Source organism: Cebus imitator, unplaced genomic scaffold, assembly GCF_001604975.1.
Source record: "Cebus imitator isolate Cc_AM_T3 unplaced genomic scaffold, Cebus_imitator-1.0 Scaffold186, whole genome shotgun sequence".
In the NCBI taxonomy this organism is placed as follows: domain Eukaryota; kingdom Metazoa; phylum Chordata; class Mammalia; order Primates; family Cebidae; genus Cebus; species Cebus imitator.
The window spans coordinates 2,986,241-3,005,349 of NW_016107501.1; positions in this window are offsets into that span (position 1 = coordinate 2,986,241).

Here is a 19,109-nt window from a genome sequence, read left to right on the forward strand (position 1 = left end):
GGGGGAGGGGGAGGAGGAGGAGGTGGTATCATTCCTTCCCCGCATCAGCAGGCTTCTTTCTTTCTCATGCTTCTCTTGAAATAATTCTCCATACAAAAAAGAAACAGAATGGAACTGCTATAAGTAATAGCTGTATTTGCCCATCATGAATGTAGCCTTCTTTCAAGCATGACTCAGGTCTTATCCATGCCTAAGAAGATTTTCTTAGTTGGGAATTATCTGGTTGCATGGAAGAGAGTTATACCAGCTAAGTTAAATGGCAGAGAGAAGGAGTTACTGGAAAATTTCAGAAAAATCTCAATAAACCACAGAAAAGGAAAGAAAACTAGGAATTAAAAATTAGCTGGAACTAAAGTAGCAACTCTCTGGAGCTAAACGGTCATTTTTTTTTTTTTTTCTGCTTTTCTCTATATGTTTCTGCTTTATTCTCTTTTGCTCTACATACCAGCTTTTTCTGATCTACTTTCCTATGGGCTACCACTGGCTACGTTGATCCCAGCTTGCTTAAGTGTTCTAAAAGAATGACCAGAATAACTGTGCCTTAGATCCAAATTCCTGGGGAAAGAACCTAATTAGGCACTTACAAGCCAAAGGGTAAATTCCTGCTGGATTAGCTGTGGTCAGGAAGTCTAATCATTTCGTACTAATGTTGTCTTTCCTAGGACTATCAGGGAAATTTGAGCTGGGCTGAAAATTTGACCTAGTTTCTACCATAGGCTGTAGCTAAAAAAGCACCACAGATTTCTTGTTAGCCAAGGCCCCCAAAACTCAGCTCCAAGAGAGCTAGAACCTTGCCTCACTCTATCTGTACACAGATTAATCTGTTAATCTAACTTTGTTCCCAGACTATTGACTGGTTGACATTTCACCAATTATAGTGACCAAGAAAATTGTTTTCAGAAAAGATTTTATCCAATAAATTCTTAATTCTGGTATCTGTTAGCATGGGGTTAGAGTGCCACCTATATCAGTAAGCATTTAGTTGACAGGCCTTAATTTTGGCTGCCAGGTTTACTTTACCCATGGCTCCAGTCCCCTCAACTAGCTCTATGAACACCAAGACAAAAAAAAAAATACTAAATAATCAGAAACCAAGGAATATCTCCATTTTTTGAATTATAATTCTGATACAGATTTTCTTAAGAATTTGTATATCTCTCATTCTTCTTCTTTCCCCTTCCCTTTCCTTCTCTTCTCTTCTCTTTCCTCCACTGCAGTACAAAGGTCATTCAGTAGAGCCAAGCAAGGTAGGCACCCACATACTAGGGAGGTCCAATAGCCTGGCATGGGATGCTGGAACCCAAGAGGGATGGCCATGACATCTGTGTAGGAAAGTGGCACAGAGCCCTGGAGAAAAGTGAGTGGGTATCCATACAGAAGGGCATCCGAAGGTGGATTGTCAGAGCCCAAGCAAGTGGTGAGCATTCCCACTCAAAGGGCAATAGCACAAGGAGCCTGATGTTCAGATCATGAATGAGGTGAGGCAAGTGTTCATTCAAGCGGAGGGGAAATGTAGGGGTTTGGCGCAGAGTGCCAGAGCTCAAGCAAGCTGAGGGGGCATTTAGGTGCAAGGTGACATGAATGATGCAGTGGCAAGGGCAGTTCCAATAATTACTTGAATGTGTAACCAAAATGAAAATTGGATTAAGTAAATAACTATATTAAGGATAATGGGAATCAAGTTTCTCACTATCAGAGAAGGGAGAAAATGAGAATTAACCCCCGTGGAATTGGATTTAAATTGCAGACAGTGGAGTCAACTCATGGTTTAAAACATGAAGAAATAGAACTATATAAATATATATAGAGAAAAATAAATATGTTTATAGTTAGATATGTAAATATCTAGATGTAAAGATGAAATATTTCCCAGTCCTATCTACTGAGAGGGTCGATCAGCAAGGAGGGTTAATCACGTTCAAAACCATAAGCAAACCTGCTTCCCAGATCTTGATAGCTAAAAGCTATTCTCCACAATAAGAAAGCATGCATTCCTGGAAAAATAGCTAATTCACAGTGGGAGCAGACAAATATTAGATTATAAGGAAATACTTGAAGATATGATAAGGGCAGGGCAAAAGGATACACAACTAAGACTGAAGAGACTCCCACAGAACAAATCTGGAATAATTTGAATGTAAACAGTAATAGTTACAGATTATAAACCACTGAATAAACTTGTATCCTATGAGATAATAGTGATATAAAAATGTAAATGGATATATTAAAATTATGATGAGGTCCAGAATTTTACAAAGCTTTGAAGTAGTTCTACACAAAATACTTAATAATTACCAAGTAGAGACAAAAACAAGCTATGAGGAAAGGACTCCCTGTTCCATAAACATGGGTTAATTGGCTAGCCACATGCCAAAGATTGAAATTGAACCTTTTCCTTACACCATATAAAAAAATAAACTCACATAGATTAAAGACTCAAATTTAAAACCCAAACTGTCAAAACCCTTGAAGACAACTTAGGCAATACCATTCTAGACATAGGCCCTGGCAAAGATTTCAGGACAAAGATGCCAAAAGCAATTGCAACAAAAGCAAAAATTGACACATAGGGTCTAACTAAACTAAAGAGCTTATGTACAGCAAAATAAACTGTCAGCAGAGTAAACAGACAACCTAAAGAATGGGAGAGAAAGAAAACTATGTATCCAACAAAGGTGTAAAAAAAAAAAATCATTAAAAAGCGGGCAAAGGACAAAACAGACAATTTTCAAAAGAAAACATACATGTAGCCAACAAGCATATATTTTTTTAAAAACCCTCAATATCATTGATTCTTAGAGAAATGCAAATCAAAACTGCAATAAGATCCCATCTCACACCAGTCAGAATGGCTATTATCAAAATGTCAAAAAATAATAGATTCTGGCGAGGTTGTAGAGAAAAAGGAACACTTATACACTGTCAATGGGAGTGGGAATTAACTCAACCATTGTGGAAAAAAGTGTGGCAGTTCCTCAAAGAGCTAGAAAAAGAATTACCAGTTAACCCAGCAATCTCATTACTGGGCATATACCCAAGGAAATATAAATAATTCTGTCATAAAAACACATGCACACATATGTTCATTGCAGCATTATTCACAAAAGGAAAGCCATGAGATTAACCTAAATGCCCTTCAGTGACAGACTGGATAAAGAAAATGTGGTACATATATACCATGGACTACTATGCAACCATAAAAAAGAATGAGATCATGTCTTTTGCAGAAACATGGATGAAGTTGGAAGCCATTATCCTGAGCAAACTAATGCAGGAACAGAAAAGCAAGTACCACATCTTCTCACTTATAGAGCTCAATGATGAGAGTATCTGGGAGCTCAATGACAAGAGTATCTGGGCACACAGAGGAGAAAAAACAGATACTGGAACCTACCTTAGGGTAGAGGGTGGGATGAGGAAGAGGATAAGGGAAATTAACTACTAAGTACAAGGCTCAATACTTGGATGACAAAATCATCTGTACAATAAACCCCTATGACATGAGTTTACCTATATATTGTAACATACCTGCACATGTACCCCAAACTTTAAATGAAAGATAAAAAAATAATAACTACAAAGGGCACACAAATAAATTTGCAGTGGAAAAATCTGTCATATCCCACCTTAATCTGGTAATCAAAATGAATATTACTCGTAATGAGATACATAAAAAAATGTTCCACTTGATGGCATGAGAAGAATATGACATTACTTATTTGATATTCTTGTCAAAAATACAGAATTTAAATCTGGTTTATGAGGATACATCACAAATCAAAATTATGGCATATTTTATAATACAGATGGCCTGTAATCTTCAAAATCAACAGAGTCATAAAAATTAAGGAAAGTCAGAAAGTACTCCAGATTTAAAGGAACTAAAATGTCATAAAAACTAAACATGTGTCTTTTTATTATAAAGAATATTAAGAAAAGAGGTAAAACTTAAATGAGAAATCAAATAATAGTAATAAATACATGTAAATTAACATCTGAATCTTAATATTTGTATTTTGATAATGTAGAAAGATTCTATTGATAAAAACAGAATATCAAGTTCCAGCACTGCACGAGTCTAGGAGGCAGGAAATTAGAGGCAGACAACAGAAATGAAAGGAACATATAACGATGAAGTCTTAGTGTTAACTTTTAATAACTAAATACACAAACTGAGAATTCTCTGCAATTAACTGAAGAAAGCATTTATTAAGCATTTTTAACACAAGGCACTGTAATATGTTTAATATATGTTCTCTTACTACAAAAGAAAAGAAGGAGGAGAAGGAAGAAGAAAGAATTATAATTTTCATCATTTCCAATGCAGAAAAAAAAACAGGTAATAGAATGGTTACATGCCCAAGATTACATCATTTATAAACATTAAGGCCAGTGGTATGCTAGCCAATACTTAACATCTGGCTCCCTTGAGGGCAAAAATACAAAACAACAGCAACAACAACCAAAACCAGAAACAAAACCCTTCTTTATGGAATTTTTCAGTTTCTATATTGTAAGTAACCCCATGAAGGCCAGTTTCAAGCCAACAAGTATGAAGTCTCTGAAAACAGGAAAAGATGCATATACTCTCCTTATCCAAGCCAGGGCAAACCAGCTTCAGGACAGCACTGGTCAAAGCCAGGTTTTGAAAACAGATTTAAGTCCACAGCCCATTATGATATAATGTCTAAATTTAAACCTTGATATAAAGTGGGGGGAAATCATTTCAATGTGGAGCATGGAGGTATTGAAAAAAAAATTAGGGGATTGCCTTCTCACAAAACAACACAAAAACAGAATTTAGTGAGAACCATAATACTTGGCTACATATTTCACCAATTACTAGTCAAAGAAATAAAAAAGTAATACAAAAACACACTATATATTATTTTATACACAAATATACATTTAATATTTGATTATATATGTATATATGTGTTTGTGAATAGGTTTGGGTAATAATTCTAAAACACAGTCTTGAATGTCATAATACCAAATGTTGAAATTCCAAAAGATCAAAATTCCTAAAGTCTAAAATCCCACAAAACACAACCTTGAAAGATAAAAGTCCCCAAAATATGATTCTGGAAAAATTAATTTTAAAACGTTATTTAAAAGACACTTATGTAAAGCCTGACACAGAAAGTCAAATATCACATGTTCTCATTCATGTGGAAGATTAAAAAGTTGATCTCTTGCAGGTAGGGTATAGAATGATGGTTACCAAATGCTAGGAAAAGTAGGGGTGTAAAATGAAGATAGATTGGTTAACGGATACAACATGTAGTTAGAAGGGAAAAGTTTACATGGATACATGTAATGTGTATCCAACTATCACATATACCCCATAAATATGTACAGTTTTATGTACTGATTAAACAATAAGAAAAAATTAAAATAAAATGGATCATATATGTAAATAAATACATTTAATTACATTTCTAAAAAATTTATTTGGGAATCAGATAAAAACATGACAGAATATGTCATAGGCCACTTTAAACAATAAAATAAGTGATAATTTCTTTGTAACCATAAGCACTCAGGTATGCTAACAACAGTCATGTGATTATAGCAGTTGTGAGGAGACAAACTATACTTATAGAGAATCAGGCCAAAAAGTAGGATGTATAAATGCTTATCACTGCGGTTGGTAATTGTGTACACTCAGCTTTGTATTTTTGGTCATCTGAAATACTGTGAAATACAATCCAATTTTTCTGGTGAGATCAATCAAAACCCACAACGGGTCACCACCTCATATGCAGTCACCCAAAGAGCTAAGATCTCAAGAAGTTTTAGCTTTCACAAATGAAGATGTACTACAAGCACAACTCTTAATTTACTGAGAAAGATTCAACATCTTTATGTACACATACAATGCTTATCCACAAAGTCAGTATCATGAAAATGCACTTTTGTGCAGCCAAGTTTGAAAAAAAAAAAATTCATAAAACAAGGTAGAATTCTAAAAGTCTTTACATAATCCATACCTCCAGGTTTGGAACTAATATGAAGATGAAATATATAGCATAGCAAATCAGTGCTATATGAGAAGGCGCAGAAGTTGTGCATAATTGAACAGTTTGGCAGGGGAAGTTTTTTGTTTTTCACCTACATTTTCACTTCTAAGATCTTTGAAACACTCACTGCATTTGTAATTGGAGAGTGCTTGTGGTCGCCAAATTATGCAAGTATATGATGTCCAATTGAAAGTCTGGTTGTTGCTCAGGAATTTCAATTAAGCAATTTCCTGCTTTTGCAGCACCAATAATAGTTAGCTTTTAAAATTTATCTAAGTAGCCTCATAAACTTAACATCACAGCCTTTTTATTGAGGAAAGAGTTTCCACTGTAGGAATAGATTCACTATTCTAGGGAATACAGAAGAAGAAATGATATTTGGCTTCCTCAATATCAAATCTGTATAAGTCAGAATCATTCAGAGAAATGGAAACAATAGGATATGTATAATGATATATGAGGTGATTTATTAGGAGAATTGGCTCATGTGATTTGGGAAGCTAAGAAGTCATGACAGGCCACCCACTAGCTGGATCACCTGGGATGCAGCAGGTTGTGTGGCTCAGTCCAAGCCCAAAGACCTAAGAGCCAGTGAAGTAAAAGGTGTAACTCTCAGTCTAAGACTGAATGCCTCAGGAACCAGAGGGCCACTTGTGTTAAGTTCTGGAGTGCAAAGCCTGGTGAGCCTAGAGTTCTGATATCCAAGGCAGCAGAAGGCAAGTCTCTCTCATTTCTCAGAGAGACCAGCTCATCTTCTGTATTTATTGTCTCCAGGCACCTGTCTGACTGGATGGTGCCTGCCAACACTGAGGGCAGATCTTCCCCACCTAGACAACTCAGACTTACACACTAATCTCTGGAAACACTCTCACAGATATATCTAAAATAATGCTTTACCAGGTTTCTATGTATTCCTCAATCCAGTCAAACTGACATCTAAAATTAAGGCCACAAGTTCACCCTTTGTCAACTTGGCACCCCTATGGATCTCCTTAAAACATATTTAATTTCCACATATAAGACAGTAGCAAGGTAATAGTTCTGACTGGCATGACACAACTAAAATGATGCAACTATCTTCATCCAACCAAAAACGCACTAATCTCTTCTCCAGTGTTTGGCTTTCAGGATTTCAACGCTTGGAATTTTAATCTCTGGAAATTGTAATTTTTTTTTCTTGTCAGACTTTTCATTTGTAAATATTCTGTTCAGGAGTTCAGAGAGAAGAAAACAGAACATTAAGAGATGGGTGTGTCTGATCAAAGCATGGAAGAGCAAGGGCCAACCAAGAAGTGAATAATCAGTATCAGTGAGAGTTTGCAAAGAATGAAGAAAGGTCATTAAGGTGGTTTCATCCCCATTGGAAGAAATTTAGCTTCGTTGGTTTGGGAGATTATTTTAGAGTTTAGAGTGAGGCAACGGGATCTTTCTCTGACCATGAAAAGGAAAGATCGGGCAAGGGGTGGGCAGACAGGTAGAGAGAAGGCGGTGGAGGAGGACAAAGGTGTCAGGCGAGCTGGCTAGTAATTAGGCACATGGTCTCAGGAGCACCTGGGTCCGAATCCTGGCTCTGGAAATTGTTATTTTAGGATTTTAAATATTGGGGATTTTAGACTTCAGAGATTTTGATCTTCCAAGATTTCAGCATTCTGGTGTATGGTCTTCAAGACTGTGTCTTAATATTATGATTGGCACCCAATTAGTTATGTCTTATGAAATTGGTTGATTGACAATATGTAAGTAGATAGGTAGATATGAACAGATCGAGGTAAAAGTGAGATTGATGCATTGTAATGTGATATATTGTATGTTGTAGATTATATTACATATTGCATATATAATATAGATGTATGAGATTGTTTGACATACCTTCGAACCAATGGTTAATTTATATGTAACCTTGGCTGGGATTACTCTGTATGTTTCTGTAAGGGTGTCTTTGAATGAGATTTAGATTTAAATTGGTACAGCCACATTGATAATCACTCACTCTTGGAGGCTACCTCTAGGTAAATTTTTCCTTCAGAGTCAAGAAACAACTAAAGCAACAACTCTTTGACCTGCCAAACTTTTATTTTTGGTAATCATTTAACTGTTGCTGATACCATTCATTCAGATTCACTCTTAGTTGTCATCAAACTACCTTGCTGATTAGAAATATCAATTCGTTTATCTTTTTATTTTTGAGACAGAGTCTCACTCTGTTGCCCAGGCTGAAGTACGGTGGTGCAATCTTGGCTCACTGCAATCTCCACCTCTTGGGTTCAAGCGATTCTCCTGCCTCAGCCTCCTGAGTAGCTGGGATTACAGGCATGTGCCACCATGCCCAGCTAATATTTGATTTTTAGTAGAGAGACGGGGTTTCATCATGTTGGTCAGGCTGGTGTCAAACTCCTGACCTCATGATCAACACACCTGGGCCTCCCAAAGTGCTGGGTTTATAGGTGTGAGCCACCATGCCTGGGCTAGTTTTTTTGTTTTTTGTTTTTTTTTTTTTTTTTTTTTTTTTTCAGACTCACAGTACTTGTAAAGTTAGTACAAAAAATTAATTTATTAGACTCTGGATTGAAAATCAGACTCATATTTGTGGTCAAAGGGGCCCTCATAAATTTAACCATGTCAAGGCTTCAGATAGTCCAAGCTGCTGTCAAAACCTTGTCAGAAAAATTCTCTCAGAATTTTTCGTAAGACTGTACCACATGATCACAACACTGTAAATGCATCTCAATCACCTCTGGACCCCTGCTTATGTTATTCTTAGTTTGTTACTTTTTTAATGCTGGTTTCAGATTAAATGTCTTGGTTCTTCTCTATTTGTTTCCTCTGTTTTCCCCAAACATGGCTTTCCCCAGTCATGAGTTTGTCTTTTCAATTAGTGACATCTATAGTAGATTATGATATCATTTAGTTAATAGATAAGGAAATGTAGGTTCAGGTAAAATAAGCACTCTGCCTGAGGACAGGCCCAATGATAGATAATGCATAGTTTGTAGACCTGGCTTTACAATTCTCAGTTTAGAGTAGAGTACTGGGGTCAGCAGATTCTCACGATTGAATTTCTTCCTTTGGACAATATTTATCTTTAGCAACCGTCAGATATGTTTTATATTATATTCATACAGCAACTATCTTACAATTACTAATCATTTTTAATAAACATCTTTATGTTCAAATACTTTAAACAGGCTATGCTGTTATAAACAGAACCAATGAAGAAAACAGCTCTGATTTTGTAGCACATGCCACCTAATTGTGAATACATATAAAAGAGATGGAGATTGACAAAGGGAGAATATATTGTTCTGGATCTGAACAAAATTATCAAAGTGTGGCTGAGTTGTTACTTTCTTTCTTTTTTGAGATGGAGTCTCACTCTTGTCACCCAGACTGGAGTACAACAGTGTGATCTCAGCTCACTGCAGCCTCTGCCTCCTGGATTCAAGTGATTCTCCTGCCTCAGCTTCCCGAGAAGCTGGGATTACAGTCACCACCCCACCCCCACCCCCAACACCCAGCTATTTTTAAAATATATATATTTTAAATAAAGACAGGTTTCAAAATGTTGGCCAGGCTGGTCTCGAACTTCTTACCTCAGGTCATCCACCTGTCTCAGCTTCCCAAAGTGCTGGAATTATAGGTATGAGCTACCGCACCTGACCCTTACTTTTCATTTTTAGTACATTCTTTATGCCTCATGTCCCTAAGGAGGAGAAGGACTAAGAAGAAATACTTAAAAATATATTAATAAATTGTAGGGACATGGATGAACCTGGAAACCATCATTCTTAGCAATCTGACACAAGAACAGAAAATCAAACACCACATGTTCTCACTCATAGGGGGGTGTTGAACAATGAGAACACTTGGACACAAAGAGGGGAGCATCACACAGTGGGATCCGTTGCAGGGGTGTGCTACAGAAGGGATAGTGGGAGGGAGGGAGGGGGAGGGATAACGTGGGGAGAAATGTCAGGTATAGGTGATGGGGGGATGGTGGCAACAAACCACTTGCCATGAATGTACCTATGCAACAATCTTGCATGATCTGCACATGTACTCCAGAATCTAAAGTACAATAAAAATAATAGTTTTATAAAGCAAAAGAGACAAATAATAGAATAGAAACACAAGGTGGGAAAAGAGAGTCCCTTTCAAATTATTCTCTGGAACAGCAAACCAATCTCCCACCCTGTCCCAACAACAGCAAGGAAAAGTTGAAAAGTCTATTCCTTTGATGGCTTCTTTCTCGATTGAATTTAACACCACCAATATTTTCAAATGATATAAAATTTGTTTCCATGCTGTATGTTTTTATACATGAGTTTACCTAATCGCTGTAACAACTGAATGAGGTATTATTATTCATAATTTATAGAATAGGCAATAAAAATCAGGAGATTAAATAACATTTTTAAGCGTTAAGTGAGAAAGTGAGATTAAGCACTTTATACTGAGATCTTATGAAATCAAACATGTGTCTGTCTACCATGGCTGTCTCCTGTGGAATCTGTTGAAACCAACCAATATATGGGGCAGGGGAGAGAGAATCAGTCATGATGATGTGAGAGTTTATATTGATTTCAACAATCCAGCCTCAAAGGCAACATCTCACACAGAAACATAGTTTAGAAATAAAAGAAATTCCAAACAATTTAAGATCTTTAGTTGCATTTTCAAAGTACAATGAAGGGAGCTTACAACCCATAGTGATGCTTCTTTAAAATGTCTTTTTTGTCACTGATTAATTTTTTTACCCTACTATTGCTCCTACACATCAGAACTCCCAAAGTCTCTGCAAAGCTTGCTTCTAAGCCCTTACCCGCATATGCCTTTTCATTTTTGCTCTTGATTTTATTTCTTGTTCTGCATTTTCAAGCTCTGAAAATCTTTGCATAAATGACCTTATTTACTCCTAACAATATGGCAAGATATTATACTTAAAGAGGTTGATGTGCCCAAGGCCTTACATCTAGATAATGTCTAAATAGATGTATCTAATTTCAAAACCATATTTTTTCCAGTATACCACACTACCAGTTTTATACATCAAAAAATCCTATAAGCTATTATAGGAAACCTGAATTTTTAATATTCAGATGTTTTCCCCTCTGAATAGTTAATGGTTTCATTTCATACATATATGGGTAGGTGTCCTCAGCCGAAACAGAATTAAAAGTCTCCCATTAGAATAACCAGAAGATGCTGTTTGACATCATGGGCATCACTTGCATTCACACTGATGCTTTATATGAACTAATCTTGATACAATCCTAGAGTGGACAGAAATTTCTCTATTCTGTATATAAGAGTGACAATGTGGCTTCCTAAGTTTAATTTAAGGTCATTAGACAGCATGCTGAAGCTCCTTCAGTCTTGCTCATGTAGAAATGGCTTATGAACTAGTGGAGTAGCACTTATTTTCCTACCACTTATTAACCCTTAGAAACCCTTTCTAACTTATTTTCTAAAATGATATTTTACTTAAAATATAATAATTTCCCAATTTAGATATCTAATGACTGAACCCCAATTGTGCTTATCATCATCTTAGTCCTGGTCTAAGTTAAAGATAATGGTTTAGGAAACTTAGATGATTCTTGAAGCCCTTAAGATTGCATATAATGGAACCTAAATGATGCTGCATTATTGGCAATCATCCTGGGACTAATAACAGTAGTTATTGGGCCTATAATCTGCTAGGAATTAACAGACAATGTCTTTTTTCTCAATTTCCAGGACATCGTCATTACCATTAAAAGGTAGTTAAGATGATAATGTGCCACTGTAAATTCATACGGTGGACAGCAAAGGGTTATAAATGAAAGTGCTGAGACAGCAGTTCTGACTCAGCCTATAGTCTTGAATGTTCTTTCTTTGGGGCTGCTGCTTGGAAAAGTGTTTAAAGTGACAGAAGAGTGAGCAACCAAGATAAATGTTTTTGTTTGTTGGCTTGTTTTGAGGGGGATGACTCCCATCCTAATGGCACTGTAGAAATTTAGTGTTTTCCCACCCAAATGACAGAGTTTTCCGTGGGACCGCTTCTGCAAGAATTTATAATAATGACCAAGAATTTCAGAACACAGGAATGCAATTACAGCACACAAAGAGAGTAGGAAAACAGGCCAAGCACGGTGGCTCATGCAAGCACTTGGGAGGCCGAGGTGGGGATGACTTGTGGTCGAGAGTTCAAGACCAGCCTGACCAACATGGAGAAACCCCGTCTCTACAAAAAATATGAAATTAGCCACGCATGGTGGTGCATGCCTGTAACCCCAGTTACTCAGAGTTTGAGGCAGGAGAATCACTTGAACTTGGGAGGCAGAGGTTGCCGTGAGCTGAGATTGTACCATTGCACTCCAGCCTGAGCAACAAGAGCCAAACTCTGTCTCAAAAGAAAAAGAAAAAGAAAAAAAGGACAAACACATTAGGCTTAAAGAAGCAAAAGCTATAAAGATCATCCAAGGTAAGGCAAGGCAAGCAATGTGCAAAGTTCAGATAAAAAAAAATGACAGAGAAATATGATTGACATCAGTAAAAATGTGTTGAATCCCTACTGTGCTGCAGGCACTTTGCTATACACGGGAGATGATACAGAGAAAACAACTGATGTGGTCTCTTTCCTTGTGGCGTTTACATTTGTCTGAGAAAAACATGCATGATACATATTCTAAACACACGTGCTAAATATATATAAGTTATAATGAAATGAAAAATATGAGAACATACAGCATGGGATTCTAAGCAATCAAAAAGAAAACAGTAAAAAGCAGTAAAAAAAAACATAAAGAGGTAAATGAACCAATAAGGATTGATAGCAAGACAATTAAAGCCTTAGAAATCATCAAAGTAACTGGAAATTCAATAACCTGCAGAAAAGGTAGTTAAATCAACATCATAGTAATAATAATGATCACTGCCAATTACTTAGCTCCTGCTTTATGCCCTGCTATGAGCTTTTATAATATATTTTATTTTAATCTGTATGACAACCTGATTGAGTGGGTATTAGCATCCCGTATTTCCAGATACATGAACTGAAATTTAGTTAACTTTTCCATAGTGGCATAGCTACTAGCCAGGAGTTGAATTTAAGTCAGACAAACTGCATAGTCCATTCTCTTGACCAAATACTAAATCAATCCCCAATACCAAACAGAGAATAACACCTGAGATTCAATAGATAGATCAATTATCTTAAAAAGAATATAAGGGACTATAGTGAAGACTAGCAAATAGAGGAAATACACTGATATTTGGGCCTATAAGAACATGAGCTCTTTATTACCAATGTGCTATGAAGGTAGGATTGATGTTCAAGTTTAGCTGTCCTTGTATTGGTTATAAAGAAATAATGATAAATATAACTGGTTAACTTAGCATATCTATAAATCTGAAGTATACATCTTAGTTTTTCAAAATTTTGTTATTTGAATGATTTTTATTCATTTAAAGATATCCACTCCAAAACACATTTGAGACACCTTAAACGAGGAGGGAAATATAGTGAAATCATTTATTATTAGAAATAAAAAAGAATTAAGGAACAAAAGTGGTATGGAATTTTCAAAAATTCTGATTGACGAGGGATAGAAGAAAATGAGAGAATAAGATTTCAGTCTGAGCTTTGGAGAAACAAAGGCAAAGAGAGTTAAGATCTGATATGTAGGTCACATTTTCTGCTTGAAAAGCAATACATTTAATCAGAATAAATAAGGTTTTTCTTCAACCTAAGCATTAAGAGGAATCTGACACTGTGATCTTCATACATGGCAAGTTGAGCAACATAAGGAATACATTAATATTCTCCATAATTATCTTCTTATAGTATTTTCAAATAATTCCTTCCTTTTTGAAGACATATGGGAAACAACTTGTAAAGTATCTACCTAACTTATAAGCCACAGAGTCCAGCTGCCTCATGCCTGATACATAACCCAAGTTGTGATAATAAGATCCAAAAAAGAGAATTTGACCTTCTAGGCTGACTGGTTGGAAACAGTGGGTTACACTATGGCGGAGCTTGAAATAAAAATTTATTTCTTCAGTTGTTCCCAGGGTAACTACCTTTCTGAGGCTTGGTTTTCCAATGTTTTCTTGAATTTAATGATATATTCAAGAAGCTTCCAAAAAAAATTTTTTTTTGGTAGCTAGCTTGAGTTAGTTTCTTTAATTTGCAACCCAAATTCTTAATACAATTTGAGATTTAAGAATCATAACAAGGTATCATTTATAGAATACCTGAATCAATATTCCTCTGGATTACCAACTAGTTTTAACTCACACTAACTCTGAGGCAGCCAGGACCAGCCCTACTTAACTTACAGAAGAAAAGGTAAACATTTTAGAAATAATGTCTAAACAGAAATTTACATTACAGTTAATAAACTGACCAAGGTTTAATATGCTATTTCTGCCTTCACCCTGCAATTTCTTAAAAAAGCAAATAGCATTAACATTGGTGGAGAAGTTACACACAAACTACATATACATTATACACATATATACAAATTAGTTATGCACAAACATCAAACATATATGTGTAATAAAACAGTATATAAATATTGAACACTAACTTTGTAGCAAGTTTTATGTTACATATTTGTTGTATTTTTTTTTTTGAGATGGAGTCTCACTCTTGTTACCCAGGCTGGAGTGCAATGGCGCGATCTCGGCTCACCGCAACCTCCATCTCCTGGGTTCAGACAATTCTCCTGCCTCAGCCTCCTGAGTAGCTGGGATTACAGGCATGTGCCACTATGCCCAGCTAATTTTTTTATATTTTTAGTAGAGATGGGGTTTCACCATGTTAATCAGGATGGTTTCGATCTCTTGACCTCGTGATCCACCCGCCTCGGCCTCCCAAAGTGCTGGGATTACAGGCTTGAGCCACCACGCCTGGCCTATGTTACATATTTTACATAAAGTTTGTCTTTTCTTAAAAGCAAACCCTTGGGGTTAGTGTGTTTTAGTACTCGACAGCCCCGTGTCTCTTATATTCTGGATCTTTTAAGGTATAAAAAGCAAATATCATCAAAATATCAAATTTGCAGAAGAGGGCAGGGTAAGATCTTAGCATCTAGTCTGGGCCCAAGAGCAATATGGCCTTTTTCTTCTTTTCTCTGGACACATGTTACCCACAAGGCCACAGTAATGTATCAACCACAGTTTCCCCCTTGTTCTCCATTTTGACTTGCCTGGTAAACAGATGAAAATCTGCATGTAAGGAGCATGTCAAATCAAATGAAGAGAGAAAAAAGCAGACGCAGCTGATTTCGAAAATTAAATATTCTTTCTCCAATCAAAAGAGAGAGAAAACTTACTCAGTCTTGTTTCTCCATTAATGGAGGAAGATGTGGAAAAAGAAAGCAGAGTACTGTCCTGCTACCGTTCTCCCCTAAACAGTAAATCCCCCTCTCCTCTGTGGTACTCTTATGACATATCAGTAGTATTATCTCTATTTGAGAAAAATACATCAGAAATTGTGAATATTTTGCCTAAGTGGGTATGAATTCAAACACATATTTTTTAGTTCAAAGTCCATAACAGAATATTTTAGAGTTATGCCATTCTGAGGACATTTTGGAGGGATAATTAGGGCCAAAACATGGGAATGATGAGTTTAGACAGCAAGAACAAAAGCAAAACAAGAACATATGTGCATTTAATTAAAATTGGGAGAGGCAGCACAGTGGGTGAATGTGCTATCTTGGCAGGCAGGGGAGTCAGGCATATCATCTTCTGCGTGATGTGACCTGCCTGGGCAAAACACTGGAACCCATAGGGACTCCATTTCCTCATATTTAGGGTGACTTGAAAACATTATGAAAAAGTTAAGCAAATTAAGAATTTCTATTTTGCTTTGCTTTTGTTCTCTCTCTTTTAAATGTCTTTGAAGAGCATGGTACAGTGGAATTTGCCCAAGCTAAATTAAAGTCACAAAATCAAGACATTTCCTTTGATCTCATCCACACTTTATATAATCTGGGCCAAAGCACTGTGTCAGTCACTGCCCTCTTAAATTCTTCAAGTTCTTGCTTCAACTTACAGACTCAGACCTACCTGTCCTTTACCTCAGTTATGACATAGGTAGCTACTGCTTAGGTATCCTTAAAAACAACAGGCAGAGGGGACTGTGGATCTTTTCATGCTAAGCTTGGTTTCTACTGTGACTAAGATTATTTGGTTTAAAGGTCTTGCTAACAGTGGAATCCAACTGAACTTAGCTCAAGTTCTAAATCTCTGCTTAGCTCCTACCCTGTCCTGACTCTAGGTCACCAACAGACCACAAATAGTACCCATGCCCCTAGTTCTCTAAGGCCATGCTCTTGTGGATTAACTATGATGTAATAACACTCACCTGCCTGTAAGGATACAGTAGCTAAATGCATCTTCTGATGACATACCTTTTCTACCACATTTAACTTCCCTGTATGTTGCCTCTAGTCTGATTCAAGTTTGTCCCCTGTCCCTACCCCCTGCAGTGCACCTTATACCAAAATTATAACCTGTGTTCTTTCCTCCAATGCAAGTCTTTCACTGACCTTACATTCTCCCCTTCCCGACTAGCATGCTACCTCTGTGCCAGCAAATAACACACAGAATCCATCTAATTTATGATAGCTTAATCTTTTAAACCTTATGTTCTCTACCTATTTAATAAGAAAGATCAGCAAAATAATAAAAAAAAGTCTCTTTAAACTCTGAATTCCTTCACAACCATGAATTACATACCTAATAAATGACTCCAAATGTTCCTTTAGATTTTATAAGTTTCTTCTTCCAAACCTTACACTTTCTACTTATTATTGTAAAATCTTAGAGGTGAGGGCCTTTGTTTTCTACAGTTATGTTCCTTGACTTCTCATTTCTCTAACATCAATCTTTCTTCTAGTGAATAGAGTAATGCCTTGAATCTAAAAAGCACTGAAAGTTTATCCAGTTAAATTGAAGAGATTTTCCTTAGCCAGGGAAATTACAAAACAATGCTTTGAAGGGAAGGCCAGAAGGCAAAATAAAATAGAAACAGAATGATAGTGGTAGCCATGATTTAAAAAGTAAAATTCTTGATATTTTAAAAATCAAAATCCGAAAGGACTTGCTGAGAGATTGGATACATGAGAGCAGAGGGTGTCAATGTCATCCAGAAGCTCCCCAAATATTTCTGTTCTCCATTTATCAGAGCAGATGGTAAAATTTTCCTTTCTGATCAGATATTTTCTTATTCTGGCCAATGAGTGAAAGCTCCTCCTGGACTGAGCATTTAGATGCTAGTAGCCTTCCAGAGTTCCCTTTTTATATCCCTCAGTTAACACAGAGATCAACAAAGTTTGAGATGGACTCCTTCACCTAATCAGAAAACACCCCAAGATCCCCATATGACTCATGATGAGTATGTAATATGAGTGAGAGAATTCTTTGTTGTTTAAAGCATTAAAGTGTGGAATTTAATTCTTACAGCAGAACAAGACTTGTCTTCTTTAATGATAAAATAATGTTCCCTAGAAATACAGCACCACTCTAACAAAACCTAAAATGTATGGCATTGGTTTTGACTGGTTAGCATGTGAAAAGGAAAGGGTGGTATTGAAGAGCAGTACATTGAGTTCATACCACACAAAAGTACAGCATTTGGTAAAAATATCACCTGTGGTGACTTGAAAAGCAGATAATAAACCCAGTGAACTTTTAGCTTTATAGGAAAAATGAAATATTAGTATGTGGTGACTGCCATTGGTAGCTTTGGGCAGAGTGTTCTAAGAACAATTTTCAAAACTTGACCAGTTTACAAACAGGAAAGAAAAGAAGTAAGAAAGTTCCAAAATTTGAGAATTTGCAGCTCTGAAAAGAACCGTAAAAGAAAAGTAAAAAAGAAAAACTGTAAAAGAAATCTTTTAAAGACCAAATAAAAATTTATAAAATGTGTTGAATGACAAAAGCCAGTCAAATCTCACTGTGTCAAGGATTAAACCAAGAACCTCATCATCACAGTCATTTTTTTTAAAAAGTCAGCACTTTGGGAGGCTGAGGCAGGCAGATCACCTGAGGTCAAGAGTTTGAGACCAGCCTGGCCAACATGATGAATCCCCATTTCTACTTTAAAACACAAAAATTACCTGGGCATAGTGGCTGGCGACTGTAATAATTCCAGCTGCTTGGCAGGCTGAGGCAGGAAAATCGCTTGAACATGGGAGGTGGAGGTTGCAGTGAGCCAAGACTGAACCACTGCACTCCAGCCTGGGAGACAGAGTGAGACTATGTCTTAAAATAAAATAAATAAAATAAAATGATTTAAAAATTTTTAACTCTCTGAGTGAATTAACGGGTTGAATAAAGTAAGCTAGTATTGGGGAAATCCTAGAAGTTCTACAGAATGGGCCCTGGAAATGTGTTCCTCCCACTAAAGTCTAATGGGATCAAGACACCTGCAATAAAGTTGACAAGGTAAGTAAAGATATATCACAAAGAGGACCATGGGTTTGACTATTGGTACATATTTCTGACTGGAATCAAGTAAAGAAACAGCTAAATACATTTCTGAATATTTTATTCTGGTAAAAAAGGACCATCAGTTTGGACTACAAGAGACTGCAACTGCTTAAAATCTGAAATGGCTTTCTGTGCCTGGCTTTTTTCACTTACCACAGTGACCTCTGGTTCCATCCATGTTGTTGCAAATAACAGAATGTTATTCTTTATGGGCTTGTACACTTCTGCTGGCAGGAATTAGGCTGAGAACACTGCTCAGTAACAAACAAAAGTTTATTCTTAATTGCTCTTGTGAATATAAGGAAAAAAAACAGAGAAAAAGGAAACCCCAAGAACATGGAGCCGAGAGTTACAAAGGACATTGAACTTGGGATTGATTGAGGACTGAAGTAAGCAGCATCCTTCATCCCCAGGATAAGATATCTTAAAATTTTTAATCAGTTGGGTGTGTTTATTCAGCAGAAAAGTAAAATCTCTATGTGCCTCCCAACATTTCCCTTTCTCAATTAAAGTACTTATTACCATTTCTCAATTGTATATTAGGTAAATAGTACATTAGGTTTGTGTTAGTCATCAGTTCAATGTCTACATCTTTCAGCA